At 34.9% G+C, this 15,306-nt stretch overlaps 1 protein-coding gene across 1 annotated transcript in view; it reads left to right on the plus strand.

Annotated features, from left to right (window-relative positions):
• The first annotated feature begins 655 nt into the window (after positions 1-655).
• The window catches only part of LOC125074178, a 35,401-nt gene continuing 20,750 nt past the window's right edge, over positions 656-15,306 (plus strand). The window contains exon 1 of the mRNA XM_047685421.1: positions 656-810. The gene's annotated coding sequence lies outside the window, so the exon portion shown is untranslated. The remainder of the gene's footprint in view (positions 811-15,306) is intronic.

Here is a 15,306-nt window from a genome sequence, read left to right on the forward strand (position 1 = left end):
AAGTCTTATTGTGTTGAAGATGTCAACGTACGTAATCTGTTATATGTAAAAAAACGATCAATATACGAGAAATATGTAAAAAATATATTTTATAATATTATACCAATGCAAATAATATTCTTTTTTATGTCCGTTGCAACTAATGTATGCGCCAAGAGTATGCAGTCTATTAAAGGAAAATACGCAATGCTCTTAACATTGTTCGTCAAAAACGAAACGTAATTAATGTTGCCACTTAGAATAAATTACCCGTGAAATAAATTTTAAATTACTTGTGAAATATTTATCGCTTGTTTCAATTGTTACCTAAAAAAATGTTAGGAAAGAATATAATAGGGGCTCATTTAAATGCTAATAAGGAATTATTCATTATTCAAATATATTACTAATTCAAAATAACGTAAAAACAAGAACTAGATTGCCTTAGAATCTTTTAAAGTTAAACTTGTAAAATTATAGTCATATTCCGAAACAGTGTTAAACTTCATACCTTTAATGTTGAGTATTAAATTTGAATATATTAATTCTACTATTTTATTATTTTGAATTTTGATATAACTAGCAGACGTGACCGTTTAAGGGCAGTTTATATATTTTACATGGTAGCCCCAAAATGGACGCAGTGGGCAGCCCTAAACCACCGCACTCCCGCAGTCAAAATCATATTATTGAACGAATGGTTGTTGTCAGTTTTCTTGTAAATATTTATCAATACTTTAAGTTTTAAACCAAAACGGAATATAAAAGTTATGAATTAAGTAAAAGTGAAAGTAGTGAGTTATCATATTTTTTTAATTCAGCACAACAGACGTGAGTAATGTTTAATTTTTGATACATTTTACATATATAATTTTTACTACATATAACTTTAGTTTTGCGATGTCGTGAGAAAAGACAAATTGTTCTTCAATTGTGCTAAATGTCGTGTCCATAATAAATAATAGTAAATAGTTTACTGTAAATATGTTTGCATGGAATATTTCGCTCGTCTACAGTTGTGTAAGCGATCATATTATGTATAAATACGTAGTTATTTTCTTTGATTCATCTCGTTGTCCTTGACTTTACACAGAGTTCACGGAGAGATGCTTTTGCTCGAGAAAGTATAATGGCGCTTTTTTAAACTCGAGCCATTGACACATTTTTATAGTACCTATTCATTAGCAAGTTATAATGGTGATGAATTTTTTTGGCCTGTATTATGTTCTACAAACTTTCTTAACTCTCAGTATCGTCAATGAAACGAAACTTTAAACGAAAATGTATATAATAATAAACAGGAGTTAATATTTTTTTTTCGATTATATGTCGCATGTAACTTTGTCGACACATCGTTCAAATAAAACATGTATGATCGCGATCTGCAGATGCGATGCGAATATTATAAATATTTTTTACTTTGATTCATGCTTATTAAAGTTAGCTGAAAATTTTCAATAAAACTAGCATATTAAACAAAAATATTTTGTGACATTAGTTCTGTAACAACAATCACTTGGCCCATAATGAATGGGGACTGGGGCAGTTTAAATTATTTTTTTTAGAATCTGTAATCTAAGGTGAGTATCCATTATGTCAAGTAAAAATCTTATATAGCTTTATTATTATTTTTTAAACTTCTAAAATTCTATTTTGTTTTATTTACCAATTACTCTGCACATAAATCAAGTGACTATTGATATTTTTTGGAGCCCTGATATACATCTTGATACACTGATATAGATACAGTACATTAAAATATCAGTGATTACATATTTTATTTATTTACTTAAATAATGATTTAACATCTTTATTCAATAGAAACATTAGACTTAAAAAATGTTAAAAATATGCAACTGCTTGAGAGAGAAGGTAGGGCAAGTGGAACTTAATGAGATTATTGTATTTTCTTTTATTAACTATTTTCTACAAATATTATTTTAAAAAATATTTGCAAAATCACAGTGTTGTAGTTTCAGTAATCTATTATAAAACTCACTATCTATTATAACAACATATGCTTTTAAGATATATGTCATCATAATAAAATTAGTAAAGTCCACGAAAAACGGACATATCAGACATTTATGGAAGAACTCCTTGGGAATGTTATTGCTGGCATATTGTTTCTCTTCCATAAGAAGTTGTCGTTGATGTGTATATACATGCTCAATTAATAGATCTGCTAATCAAAAATATCCTCAATTGATTCTTAAAACACCCGCTGAGACTGTGGCACTTTTTCTGCTGAGATAAAAGGAAAATCATAATTATTTAATACCACTCATTTTACATCAATTTATAGTTTTTATGGCTATGTATATGTACTGAAGGTTCTATATTTATTTCTGAAAACAACATTGAATAAATATTTGTTAAATAATAGTTAAAATTATACATATATGATGGCGACTGCGATAGATCAGCGGCAAGCTCGTCATAGGTTTTGGTACAGGGCTCATAGCGTATGTCTCAGGCAATTAAGCACGAAGATAAGTACTATAAGTTGATAATTCTTGTATTTTATGTAGGTAATCAGCAATCACAAATTACAAAGTAGGTATGTCTACTATAAATACTACTATAAACTACAGGAGTAGTGTTAACCAACGGTCCCGTTCGGAAGGTCCGATCTGTACACTCTCTGAAGTCAATCGAGTTTCCGACTCACCACTGTCAAAAAATTAAAATGTGACAGTTGCCCCTCCAATCGATTCCGATCACGTGACTCATTACGTCACGGCGTTCACACCCCACCGTTACAACGAAATCAACTGAGATACTAATTATTCGTTATCGACGACATATATATATTAATGATATTTATGTTGATTGCTCATAACAATTTCACAGTAACAACAAAGTTCCGGTCAGAGCGTCTGAGTGACTGAATTGGAACAGCGAAGCTACGCTAGTAACAATGCTATATCTACATAGAAAATCTTTAATTAAGGCAATTAGTTAAACAAATGAATTAATCTGTTAGTCATGAAAGACGCTTAAATTAAACCCGATATTTTGAATATATATTTAGTAATTACTGGTATAATGGTTTAAAACGATAATGTCCGTGGAAGCGGTACACGTTCTGCGTGTACCGCTTCCACGGACATTATCTAATATATAACTTAATGCTCACCGAAGCCAAGTGAATATCAGAAAGCCAAGTTAGAATTAGATATAAGTCAGTATAATCTCATTTGTGCGTAACCTGCAGTAAATAAGTAGAAATAAATACAAGTTGAGTACTAAATAAAAACCTACAGTCACAAACGTGTTCATCGTGGATATGAGAAGATCCAACAAGAAAGTCATAAGCGTTGGAATATACTCCAGTCATCTCTGGATAAGATGCCATTGCTCAGTAGCTAGCTTCCTAGCTAGCTACTGAGCAATGTTATGGCGCTTCGTAGCCGTAACCTAAGCCGAATAAATATATTATAATTTTGTTTTATAATTGTATTTTAAAGTAATTAGTTTTGTTTTCTTGGAGTATACCTGACCCTAAAAGAAGCCCACGAATAATATCTTTTAATTTTTTCTAAATAATCTAGTCTTCTATATCTATACATATAAATAAATTGGAGTGTCTGTTTGTAATATTAAAATAACCGCTTTTTACTAAATGCATATGTATGATCGGTATATATACCGAAATAACATTTTTTTTTTATTTTTGTCTGTCTGTTTGTTCCGGCTAATCTCTGGAACCGCTGGACCGATTTTGACGAGACTGTCACTGGCAGATAGCTGATGTAATAAGGAATAACAATAACTTTTTTGCTATATTTAAACGCGCACAAAGTCGCGGTCACAGCTAGTATTAGATATAATTCCGAATATGTAGACGCTAAAATATATTAATAATATGTCTGTATCTGTATCGAGATCCGAAAGGACATATCCCGGCATAGTAGGAAGTTTACAGACTGTTACGTATTCGCCTGCGAGCCGCTAAAGACTAAAGTTAGCGATAAAATGGTGACTAAGCTGATGTGTTAACACGTTCATAATAATAGCAAACGAATTAGGTGTCAATATAAGTCTTGTATCGACTCTCTAATGTTTCCAATGTATAACTTAAAATATATTTGTGATAAACTTTGATTCCTCGGAGTTATTTAGTTAGTTAGTTCGACTGTTATACGTAGACTCTAGTGGATCTCCGGGACACCTCGCGTTTATTCAAAAGATGTTTTAGGAAGTTCGAAACCTATTACAGGTTTTGTTTTGTTTTGTTTTCGTTTCATTGTAAACTGCAAATCGCTCGTCTTCATTTGGCGCCAAAAGATGAAACCTTTTTTAAATGAAACTTTTAATCAAATAGTATACATTAGTTCAGTTAGAATGTTTACGTTTTAATTTTTTTTCTTATACAACCGGCCAGTAACTTTTTTTTTACACTCTAAAACTAATTATTTTTAAATTGTAATAATTTAGAAATTGCAATCACGAATCCTCATTAATTTCCTGCATATCTACAGCTGGAGCTCTTCAAAATGAGACTATAACGAATTTTTATGGGCAGCCATCGTCCCATAATCACTGGGACAAAAATGGGCTTACGCTATTAATATATAATATGTCTGAAGAGTTAAAATAATTCGTACAATAAGGCGACGTGTAGGCCTTTCGCTCTGACTTCATTGATTTGTCATTCGTATGAAGGAGACACAACATTTGCTTAAGTAATTATTTGTCAATTTCAGGGGCGGCATCGCCCACATACAAAAATTATAATAATAGGATTTACTCTAAGTAACGAAACACCGTTCCAAGGTCTGTCTTGAACTCGTACGATGTAAATATACGACGCAAATAACTTTCTTTTTTATTCTGACTGTATAATTGCTGTTGACCCTACTTGCTTTGACAACGTCACCGGGTCGGGGCGAGTACTTCGCCTTGAAGGTTGAGCCACTTAGGCCTGTTTTTTGTATTCGCGTATCGCTGGCCTTGGTAACGTCAGCCGAGAATAGGGAAGGGCACGTGGAGGCTCAGTGAGACCATCCTAAGGGTGTCTACTGTGAGCACGCACCTCGGCTCAGCACGTCGTCAATACGGAGGGTGTTGATTGACGTGATGCCGCGGTCCCCTGTCAGCGACTGTGGAAGTGTGATGTACGTATCCGTTCGCCCCTGCTGACGGAGCGTAACTATATCGTCTTCAATACGCCTAAATCTGCGTCTTATGTTTCTGTCGCCTATATAAGTACTAGCATGACCAACGACGTACTATATGAAGGCTTTAGATCACCCGTGAGTCTGTGCTCAAGGATAGATCGGTTTGGCGTCTGCTTAACGGAACGTTAACGCGATTCAGTAATATTGTCTGTCATAGACATTTTGATTTCTCGAACAGTTAGACATTGTAACATTGTGACCTGAGTAATGAATTAAGTTCATGTTAGGCTAAATAAGGCTTTGAGTAAAGTGAAAACATTAAACAATTGCAATTCGTAATTAAGAATCACGTAACATACTCGGAAAACAATCACAATGAGGTACCCGCATGTAGACGGTGCTAATAATACATTTTACTGAAGGCCTCGCGTGTTTTCGCATTTTTTTTTTAATTTAATAGGTAGGGCGGGCTTATTGCCACCCGATGATTAGTTTATATTTACCATCGCCCGTAGTCATTGGCGCTGTAAGATATATTAATTGTTCCCTATGTGGCCAACTCGCCCCCACCCTTGGGAATTTACTCACCCTACAAATTGGAACACAAAATACTAAGTATTGTTGTTTGGCATGGATGCCGGAGCCGGAATGGCCCAGCGGTTAGAACGTGTACATCTTAACCGATGATTGCGGGTTCAAACCCAGTCAAGCACCACGGAATATATGCATTTGCTTAATTTGTGTTTATAATTCATCTCGTGCTCGGCGGTGAAGGAAGACATCGTGAGGAAACCTATATGTGTCTAATTTCAACGAAATTTGCCATATGTGAATCCACCAACCCGCATTAGAGCAGCGTAGTGGAATAAGCTCCAAAAACCTTCTAAAAGGAAGAGGAAGCCTTAGCCCAGCAGTGGGAAATTTACAGGCTGTTCATGTTGTTGTTTCTGTTTGGCAGTAGAATCTCTGATGAGCGGCACCTTCCCGGTCGGGCTCGCACAAAGCCTTTTAAATCGTCATGTTAGTGTTGAATTAAATGTAAAGCTGTCTCCGGTTCCGGTTCAATAAATTCTACCGAAAAGAACCGCCAAGAAACCCAGTAGTTGCTCTTTTCCAACATTTCAATTACAGAGGTCCGTAAAGTACAATTAAATTTTTATATATCCTGCCTATATATCATTAAATACTAAGTCCGAGTGAGTGATACGCCGTATTTATCAATGTTTTTTTGGTTGTCATGTGCTTTAAATTTTTAATAGGCCAAGTTAAAAATAGCAGTGGAATATTGTTAATACCGTGCCCCAGGATGTGTTAACTGTGCGAACTCGGAAACTAGGTATTATTAGTTTGCCTCTCCTACTCGGTTCTATACAATGATTGTCACGGTTTCTTTCGAAATGATCTAAATTATTTTGAATATACGTGTGTAAACATTGTGGCGCAACTGTAAGTATACCCACTTTATTATAAACATCATCACGAAGGGAGTCTCGAGCTCCAAATTAGCATGTAATTTATTCATTATATGTTACCTAATATAACGAATAATACTACCTGTATATAATAATGTAGGATATTATGTAATGAGTAGCATTGTTAAACCTATTGTAGATAAATTCGTCCCTCTAGGGACGCGTCAAATTTAATCGAAAGAATTTATAATGAAATAAAGTCAATTAGTGAAATTAGAGTATTAAAAATGAAAACATTTATTTACTTTACGCGTAGTTCGCTACGCACAGTGATCACCAACGCTTTAAGTTACTTTCCACTATCTGAGTATTTTTTTATTCTGCCCTTATTTGCGAAATATTTTTAGTAAAAACATTAAAACAGAGCGAATCGTCGAACGAACAGACGAGATAGAAATACTAAATTAGATTTTCTTATATATCTATACTAATAATATAAATGCTAAAGTAATTCTGTCTGTCTGTAAGCTCTTCGCGCTCAAACCGCTGAACTGATTAAGATGAAAATTTCTTTGGAGATTGAGTCCCGGGAAAGGAAACAGGCTATTTTTATAATTCATCCCTCGAGGGGCTTAATGGAAGGTGATAGTTTTTGTGCAAATAGGTAGATTTATAAATTTCTTGCGGGGAAAGCCGCAGGTTCAGCTAGTATTACATAGTAGAATGATAGCACATTTATTATTAATTTTCATAAAGATTAATACTCAGCGCCAAATAATTTGAACTAAAGTTTATCGTGGACTGATTGAATGTAATCTAAAGGGCAATAAGTCGTAACGTAACGCCGATTAAATATTCGAAATCGGTTGTCACTGAAAAAATATTGATTTAAAGTGTAATAAACATATTTATTTATTATTCGATTTTCTAAAAAAATATATTGAACCACGTCGGGTCCCAACTCAAATAGAAGAATTAAAATCCTGCTTTCTTTTCTAGTCTGTGAGATTCTTGTATTTTCTAGAAGTCTGGTCTCTGATAAATGTTCGTCGCGCCCAAGAGAATGTACATTTTTTGAGGAAAAGGGATTTTTCTTCGTCAGCTGTAAGGAGACCGTCTCACCGGCAAACTGTTTAAACCTAATGCATAGTTTATATGATACTATATAGTTTTAATAAATGCGAAAGTCACCCCGTCTGCTTGTTATCTCGTCACGTCTAAGCCACTGAACCGATCGTAATTCAATTAAAAATAGAGATTGTTTCGAATCTAGATAAAAAAACATAATACAAGATTTGTAGATAAAATTAATATTTTTATTTATTTACAATAATTATTTTTTGTTAATAATTTATAATTACAGCATACATATTTTGTAAAATAAAACATAGCCCTCGTAACACTGTTGTATATATGAATTAAAAATGTACACAACATCCAGATATTGTAACATGTATACTAATTTTAAAATAATTTATTATTATATAGTACTAGTTTACGCCAAAGACTTCGATCGCGTTTTAGGGGTTAGTTGTCAAGTTATTTCCACAATACCTTTAAAAATTATAGCCTATATGTTATTCTGATGTATAAGCTATATTATTGTAAAGTTTCGTTAAAATCAATTTAGTAGTTTTTGTGCGAAAGATTAATAAACATACATACAAACTTTCGCCTCTATAATATTAGTGGGGATAGTCGCGGTGAACAGCTATTATATTTTTAGTCTAGGATGGTAATATTTCCGTTCCGATGAGTTGCTAATACTACCCGTGCAGATACAGAATGCGATTGGAAATGATGTCGCCTCTGTTCACCTCTCGTTCCTGCAATGTCTCATTCTAAAGCATATTAGGACGAGCTGAGATAAAAAAAACTTAATTTACACATATCATGCGAATAATGCACTTTCATATTATCTCCAAGGTTCCGATAGCAAATTCGTTGAAATTCGAAATTGAAAGCCAAGTTATATGATGATTATTATTCAAGCCCTCGACAAATGATGACGCGTCAATTCAATGTCAAACGTAGTCGATGTGTCATACTCCTGTGGTCGGAATGTGTTATACATCTACCCGCCAGCAAACATATAGTAGTAGATATTCTTGTTAATAAATATCCCATCAAAAACATAAATGTAAAAATGAGAGCCAAGTTAAATATTATGATATATACCTTGGTTGTTGACTTCAACGACAAAAGAAGTGAGATCTAAATTTTTGCCAAGTTAAATAGCCCTTCTGAAATTTATTTATAACTACATAAAATAGCATTTCTTCTTATAACTTGGGATAATATATTGTTGCCTAAGGTCTGACTTGGTTAGTTCTCATATAAGAATTATATTATAGCCTTCGTAAGTTCTAAGCCTTTACAAATGAATTATAAACACAAATTAAGCACGCAAATATTCAATGGTACTTGTCTAGATACGAACTCGCAATATCTGGTTAAGATTCATGTTTTCTAGTGACTGGACCATCGCAGCTCTTAATGTACGTATATACTAACTAAGCAATACTGAGCTGTCCTCCATTCTTCTTAGATGTTCTGAGTTATAATTTGTTATTTTAAACACAAACTACAAGTTGTGTTTATAAACATATAAGAACTAGCCAAGTCAGACCTTAGGCAACAATATATTATCCCAAGTTATAAGAAGAAATGCTATTTTATGTAGTTATAAATAAATTTCAGAAGGGCTATTTAACTTGGCAAAAATTTAGATCTCACTTCTTTTGTCGTTGAAGTCAACAACCAAGGTATATATCATAATATTTAACTTGGCTCTCATTTTTACATTTATGTTTTTGATGGGATATCACTACTTTTTGTATATAAATTATTAATAGGTACTTATTAATAACAAAATTAATACCAAATGGTTTTTGTTAAGCTATTCTATTTTCCTACGTTTACGGGGTATAATTGTCTTTTTTTTGATACGTTCTTATTTTTCTTGTAGGTACCTCTGAAATGTTCGAGTGAATTGTCCATTCAGTGTCCGGATTTTTTTTTACGCGTTTTCTGTTTATACTTAATTTGGCCAAGTAGGGGTGGTATAACGTGCGCAGACGGTTGTACTCTACAATAGAGCTCTCTTGTGTCTTGATTTGAATTGGACCTAAATTGATAAGATGTACTCCATCTAAGGTTTTAACTCTAGAGAGGCCAACGTAAGCCTGCTCTTTACTTAATATAGAGGAGCCTATGTCGAAAAGAGCACCGTCAAGGCGAAGGCCTTGTAATTTGTGTATAATAGTAGAATATGCTAAGCAAATAGAGAATTATTTTCTTTGAACATATATGTACATTACTTAATATCTGTAACTTGGTTTTGACTTCTAGTTCGCAAATTAAATTATGTTTAAATTGAATTGTTATTTTACGTGCGCTATTGCTGTTATCGACGTCCCCAATGTACCTTCTCTATTTTTCCATTGAACCCATTCATCAGTCCTTTGCTGACATCAGCATGCTTGCTCGATACTATTCTTCCAAGCAATAAGGATCCCCGTTTGTAGCGCTAGAGTACAAACTTAAATCATTCCAGTTACGATATACATACTCTACTACAATCTCACGAAACCTATTTTATTGTTGTATACTAGTATACTCAAACAAAAAATATGCAGTCGAATAGACTAGGCAGTTTCCATCGGAAGGTATTGAAATAATTCTTATGAGCGCGGTTGCCACTCGCTCAGACACGTCCGCGGTAAGGTTTAATCGCAACGCTCCTAACCCGCTGCTCCGGCGTCGCGTCGCGCGCCGTGTACCGAAATGCCTATTATTATTATTTTTTTAAGTATAATTATTTGGCACCATTGATGTGCGCTAAATGCTAGTTAATAACGTAATAAATACGAAAGTCGGCTATACTCATAAGTACTAAAACGGAAATATTTGGATTTAAAAACTTAAGGGTGGTATTCAACTTGTTATATATTCACGTGAAGACCTTAAAATCTACATGAAGACCGGCTGTCATAAGTTTTGATTGCTGGTTCTTACATAATTTTTTTATTATTACAGTTATTACAGGAACTAAGTATATAAGTGTTCCTATAGACCCAATAAAATGAAAAATTATAATAAAATGATAAAAAATTACCAGTTTCAGATTTTTTCCTTTATATTGGCCTAATTATCTACCTGCATGCCAAATTTGAACTTTCTAGGTCACCTGGAAGTAGGATATAGTTTTGATCTATAGGTCAGTCAGTGATAAAAATGACGATTTTTAGACGTTAATATCTAAATAACCATTTGAGATGCGTTTATGAAATTTGGAAAACATATGTATCTCACGAGTCTCAATATATGAGCCAAATTTGACACATCTATGTCAAATAGTTTTTGAGTTATGAGGAGGTCAAAAGTGGCTCCAAATGGTTCGTGTAATATTACACACGGTGCTACTAGCCAGTTCTGTTACTAGAACTTGGCTGACACGCTACCGCGTGTCTAGATCCTTTTTTTAGACAACATCACATACATCACTCTGATCCCAATGTAAGTGGCTAAAGCACTTGTGTTATGTAAAATCAGAAGTAACGACGGTTTTTATACATCAACTCGGCCGGAAATCGAATCCGGGACCTCACCAGAAGTAAGTGTACACACTACTCGATCCCGGAGGTCGTCAAAGTACCTGATCGTAGCACGATCTATGATAACACTCAACGTACAAAAAAAAATCATCATAATCCGTCCAGCTGCGTAAGAAGGATTCAGTGACATACACACGTACACAAGGGTTATATATAAAGTTATTTTTTTCAATTGGCAGACGGACTGTCGAGTGGGCATCTGATGGTAAGTGGTCACCATCGCCCATAGCAACAAATATTAACTATTCCTTTCTTCATCAATGCTCAACCAAGGAAATAAGATGTGATATCTCTTGTGTCAACACTGACTCACCCTTTAAAATAGAACACAACAATAGTGAGTATTACTGTTCCGCGGTAGAATATCTGATGACTTGGTGCCTACACAGACGGGATTCCACGCAGCCGTACCACCGAGTCATAAGACGTGAGAGTATAAATTATTGTAGAACGAAAACCGAGCGACATGATCAAGGAAGTGACGTCACCTTTCAGACGTAGAAAAATAAATCTCTATCTTGGGCATCCCAAGATAGAGATTTCACGGTCACGGTGGTAACAAATTTGAACTGTCCGTTGCATTCTTGATGAATATCATAATATTTTGTTGGTATAAAACTTGTTCAAACAATGTCGGTCAATATTTATTTGAAATGTTTTAGTAAATGGTCGATTATAATATATTATTTAAGGGCAGTACATACAGCATACACGGTCATCGTGCCACTAGTAAACGTTTAGCAAAAGTCGATGTCCATAAATAAACTCGAATTGAACGTAATTCGAATGATTAATTAAGTTTCATAACTGAATATATTTGTACATTCGATGTTATGTCTTAAATTATATAGAATAAGGTTCAAATTTCGTCGTGTGTTCGTTCATATGAGCAGTATATATCAATTGAATATGTAAAAGTATATATTTGAGTTGCCTAAACATTCACGCAATCAGACTGGATCGTTGGTGTAGTAGTTGCCTTATGATTATGAATCCACCCGGATAGCAAATCCACCCGGAGCTTGGGTTTTGTATATTAGCAGTGTTTACATTCGTGGCTCGGGAGTCGAAGCGCAGGTAAAGCCAGTGGTCTCCCTCTTATACAAAACAAACGCACGGGTTCAAGAAAGGCACTGGTGATCTCCAATCCCCCTGAAAAAGATAATTAGGAGCGATTTTAGTACGCCCCATCGATGCTTTTAAGACTTAACCATTATCGGCGACGATGGTTTAGTCTTGGAGACTGCATTAAGGCTAAATTAATCAATAAATCTTATTATTCATTAAAATAAAAACACCAGTATTTAGGCTCGGGTTCCATCACATGACCGATTGAACACTAATTGTGAAAGAGCAACTATGCGAGTTTCTGGCTATTTCTTCTCGCTGGAGGCTGATTTCCGAAACGCTTCATTGTGAAATTAACTTGAATAGAATACATTTGATTTGAAGCGCCCCGGAGCCGGAACCGGAGCCGGAGCCTGCATGCGCACACAGATGAGCACGATAATTTGTCCCCCGCAGTTGTCTGGTGTTTGAGCATGTTCGTCTTAGCCTAAATCAGTCAGGAAGGACATCATTCATCAAATTATCCTGGATTAGGCCGTTCTACAAAAAAACAATTGAACACGTTTCCTTATTATCGTTTCGACTGCTTATTAGAACGAAATTCAATTTCAAGTTCAAAATCATCACGTAAGGAAAGCGTTCTGCCCCCTTCACGACCTTTCCTCCTCTTTCTCTGTGTCTCTGTATCGGTCTGCGTTTTCTGTTCTATATAATATTATTAAAACATTATTTTTTGTTATTGTTCTAATCACACGAGATTTTATCAACGATTTTGTCATTGTAATTTAATAGTTCTCAAACGGTGTTAATTTACTTATACTTGGTGGTAGGGCAAGCCCGTCTTGTAGGTACCACCCACTCATCAGATATTCTACCGCCAAACAGCAGTACTCAGTATTGGTGTGTTCCGGTTTGAAGGGTGAGTAAGCCAGTGTAACTACAGGCACAAGGGACGTAACATCTTTGTTCCCAAGGTTGGTGGCGCATTGGTGATGTAAGGAATAGTTAATATTTCTTACAACGCCACTGTCTATGGGCGGTCGTTACCACTTACCATCAGGTGGCCGTCCATTTGCTTATCCGCCTATCGATATCATAAACAATATATTTAATGTGTCTGTTATTTAAAACATAATATGTAGCGAGAGCAACTGCGTTCCAACCGGCTGTCCCCCGGCCACGACAACTCTCATTTTTTTATGAGCCTGCAGACCTTTCTGGGGTTCTAGGCATTCGACGATTGTTGGAGCGATTTTGAACTCCACTTTCGTCTAAATCAATTGGTTATGTGATAAACATCTCACGGGGACTGCGCCCAGGGCAATGAAAAATCCGTGGTGCTTGCCTCGGTTTGTACCTGCACTCGTCGATTAATATGCATGCATTCAAACCACTGAACCATATCGACATTAAGCACTTACATAAAAGTGTATTGTATCTCATTAATTCAGAATTCTTAAAACGATTGTGTTGTTCTGTGTTCGGAAGTGTTCGTGTGCGCTGAAAGCGCTGACGAAAGTGTGTCAACATATGCAATGGGTTCACTTCACTTTTAATTAGTATGTGTACATGTGTGTGCGTCAGATCTTGCTGCTGAATTTTAAACCCTGACTGAGTTGAAGGTTTGCACACGCTTGACCTTTTGACACTACAACTAGAATAACGACTCTACTCAAATACTAGTTGGTGGATACGCAGATGACAGAATATCGTCCAAAACCTTCACGAGACGAATCATAAATACAAAATAAGCACGTCAAAACTTGATTCCACTTACCAAGGTTTGAACCCGCGATCTTTGTTAAATATTCTACTACTAACCCAAAACCAAAATATGCTTTATTCAAGTGGGCTCTAACAAGCTCTTTTGAATTGTCAAGTTGCAAGATTAAATATTAACCTACCGGTTCGGAATGTTGCTTATATCGAGGAGAACCGGCACGAAACTCAGTAGTCACTCATTTTCATCAATAAATAAAATGTATATTTAATAATCATACACAATTATATTATGTATCTTCAATGACTGTTTAATATACAAAGTCTGGAGAATCGACGAAAAATGTCCATGAAGTTTTTATTTAATTTATTTAGCAACTAGCGACCCGCCCCGCGGATACCAAATATACTCCAGAATGTCTTACAACGTTCACAGTTTTTCAGTCATTAGACAATACAAACCGCTATGTCACTGCGTTTTAAATCGCCATATTGATCTATATTAAATGCACAATCTATTTAAGGTACTTATTTGGATAAGGATTAATGTTGTATTGCTTAAAATCGCTTCGTAAATAAGCCATTATTTCTCGTAAAAAGTAAAGGATAAAAGATGGTTATTGTGGCTATCCCTAAGAGATAGACATATACCATCGTGGACTTTTTTGAAAACCTTTTAAAGTTGTACAATACTGTAGTAAATTATTATGATCTATTTCGTAGGGTTCAGGCAGCGTTTGCTATATAAGCGTAAAAAATGTGTTTATTTACGACATCACTTTAACAACCTCTAAAATTATCAGTGTTTCTGTACTATATTGTGCATGTAGGTATTATACATATAAACCTTACTCTTGAATCAATCTATGTATTGAAAAGCCGCATCAAAATCCGTTGTGTAATTTTAAAGATCTAAGCATACACAGGGACAGAGAGCGTACTATGTAATGTTTATCTATGCATAAAATATGAATCACTGCATTGCCAGCCGTCGTTTGTTTCACATTTAAAACAAATTTGTAACATTAATCTTTATTTATTATTGTACAAGAGCATGAAATTCACGCCTGTCACGCCATATCTAAATTTAAAGCGCGAAGCGCGGCTTCTTATATAACAATGTTATATACTAAAATCTTCTCCGAAACGCTATATGTTCTGGTATAAGTTTTATGTATATTAGTTTAGCAGTATTCACAGTCAGGCATTACAGAAAAAACGTCATCTCATTAACTTCATTAGCGTAGTTAGAGCCGAGATCGCCCAGTGATTAGAACGTATGCATTTCAACCGATGATTACGGGCTCAAACCCAGGCAAGCACCACTGAATTTTCATGTGCTTAATTTGTGTTTATAATTCATATGATGGCGGTGAAGGAAAACATCGT

This window comes from Vanessa atalanta, chromosome 27 (assembly GCF_905147765.1).
Source record: "Vanessa atalanta chromosome 27, ilVanAtal1.2, whole genome shotgun sequence".
NCBI lineage: Eukaryota > Metazoa > Arthropoda > Insecta > Lepidoptera > Nymphalidae > Vanessa > Vanessa atalanta.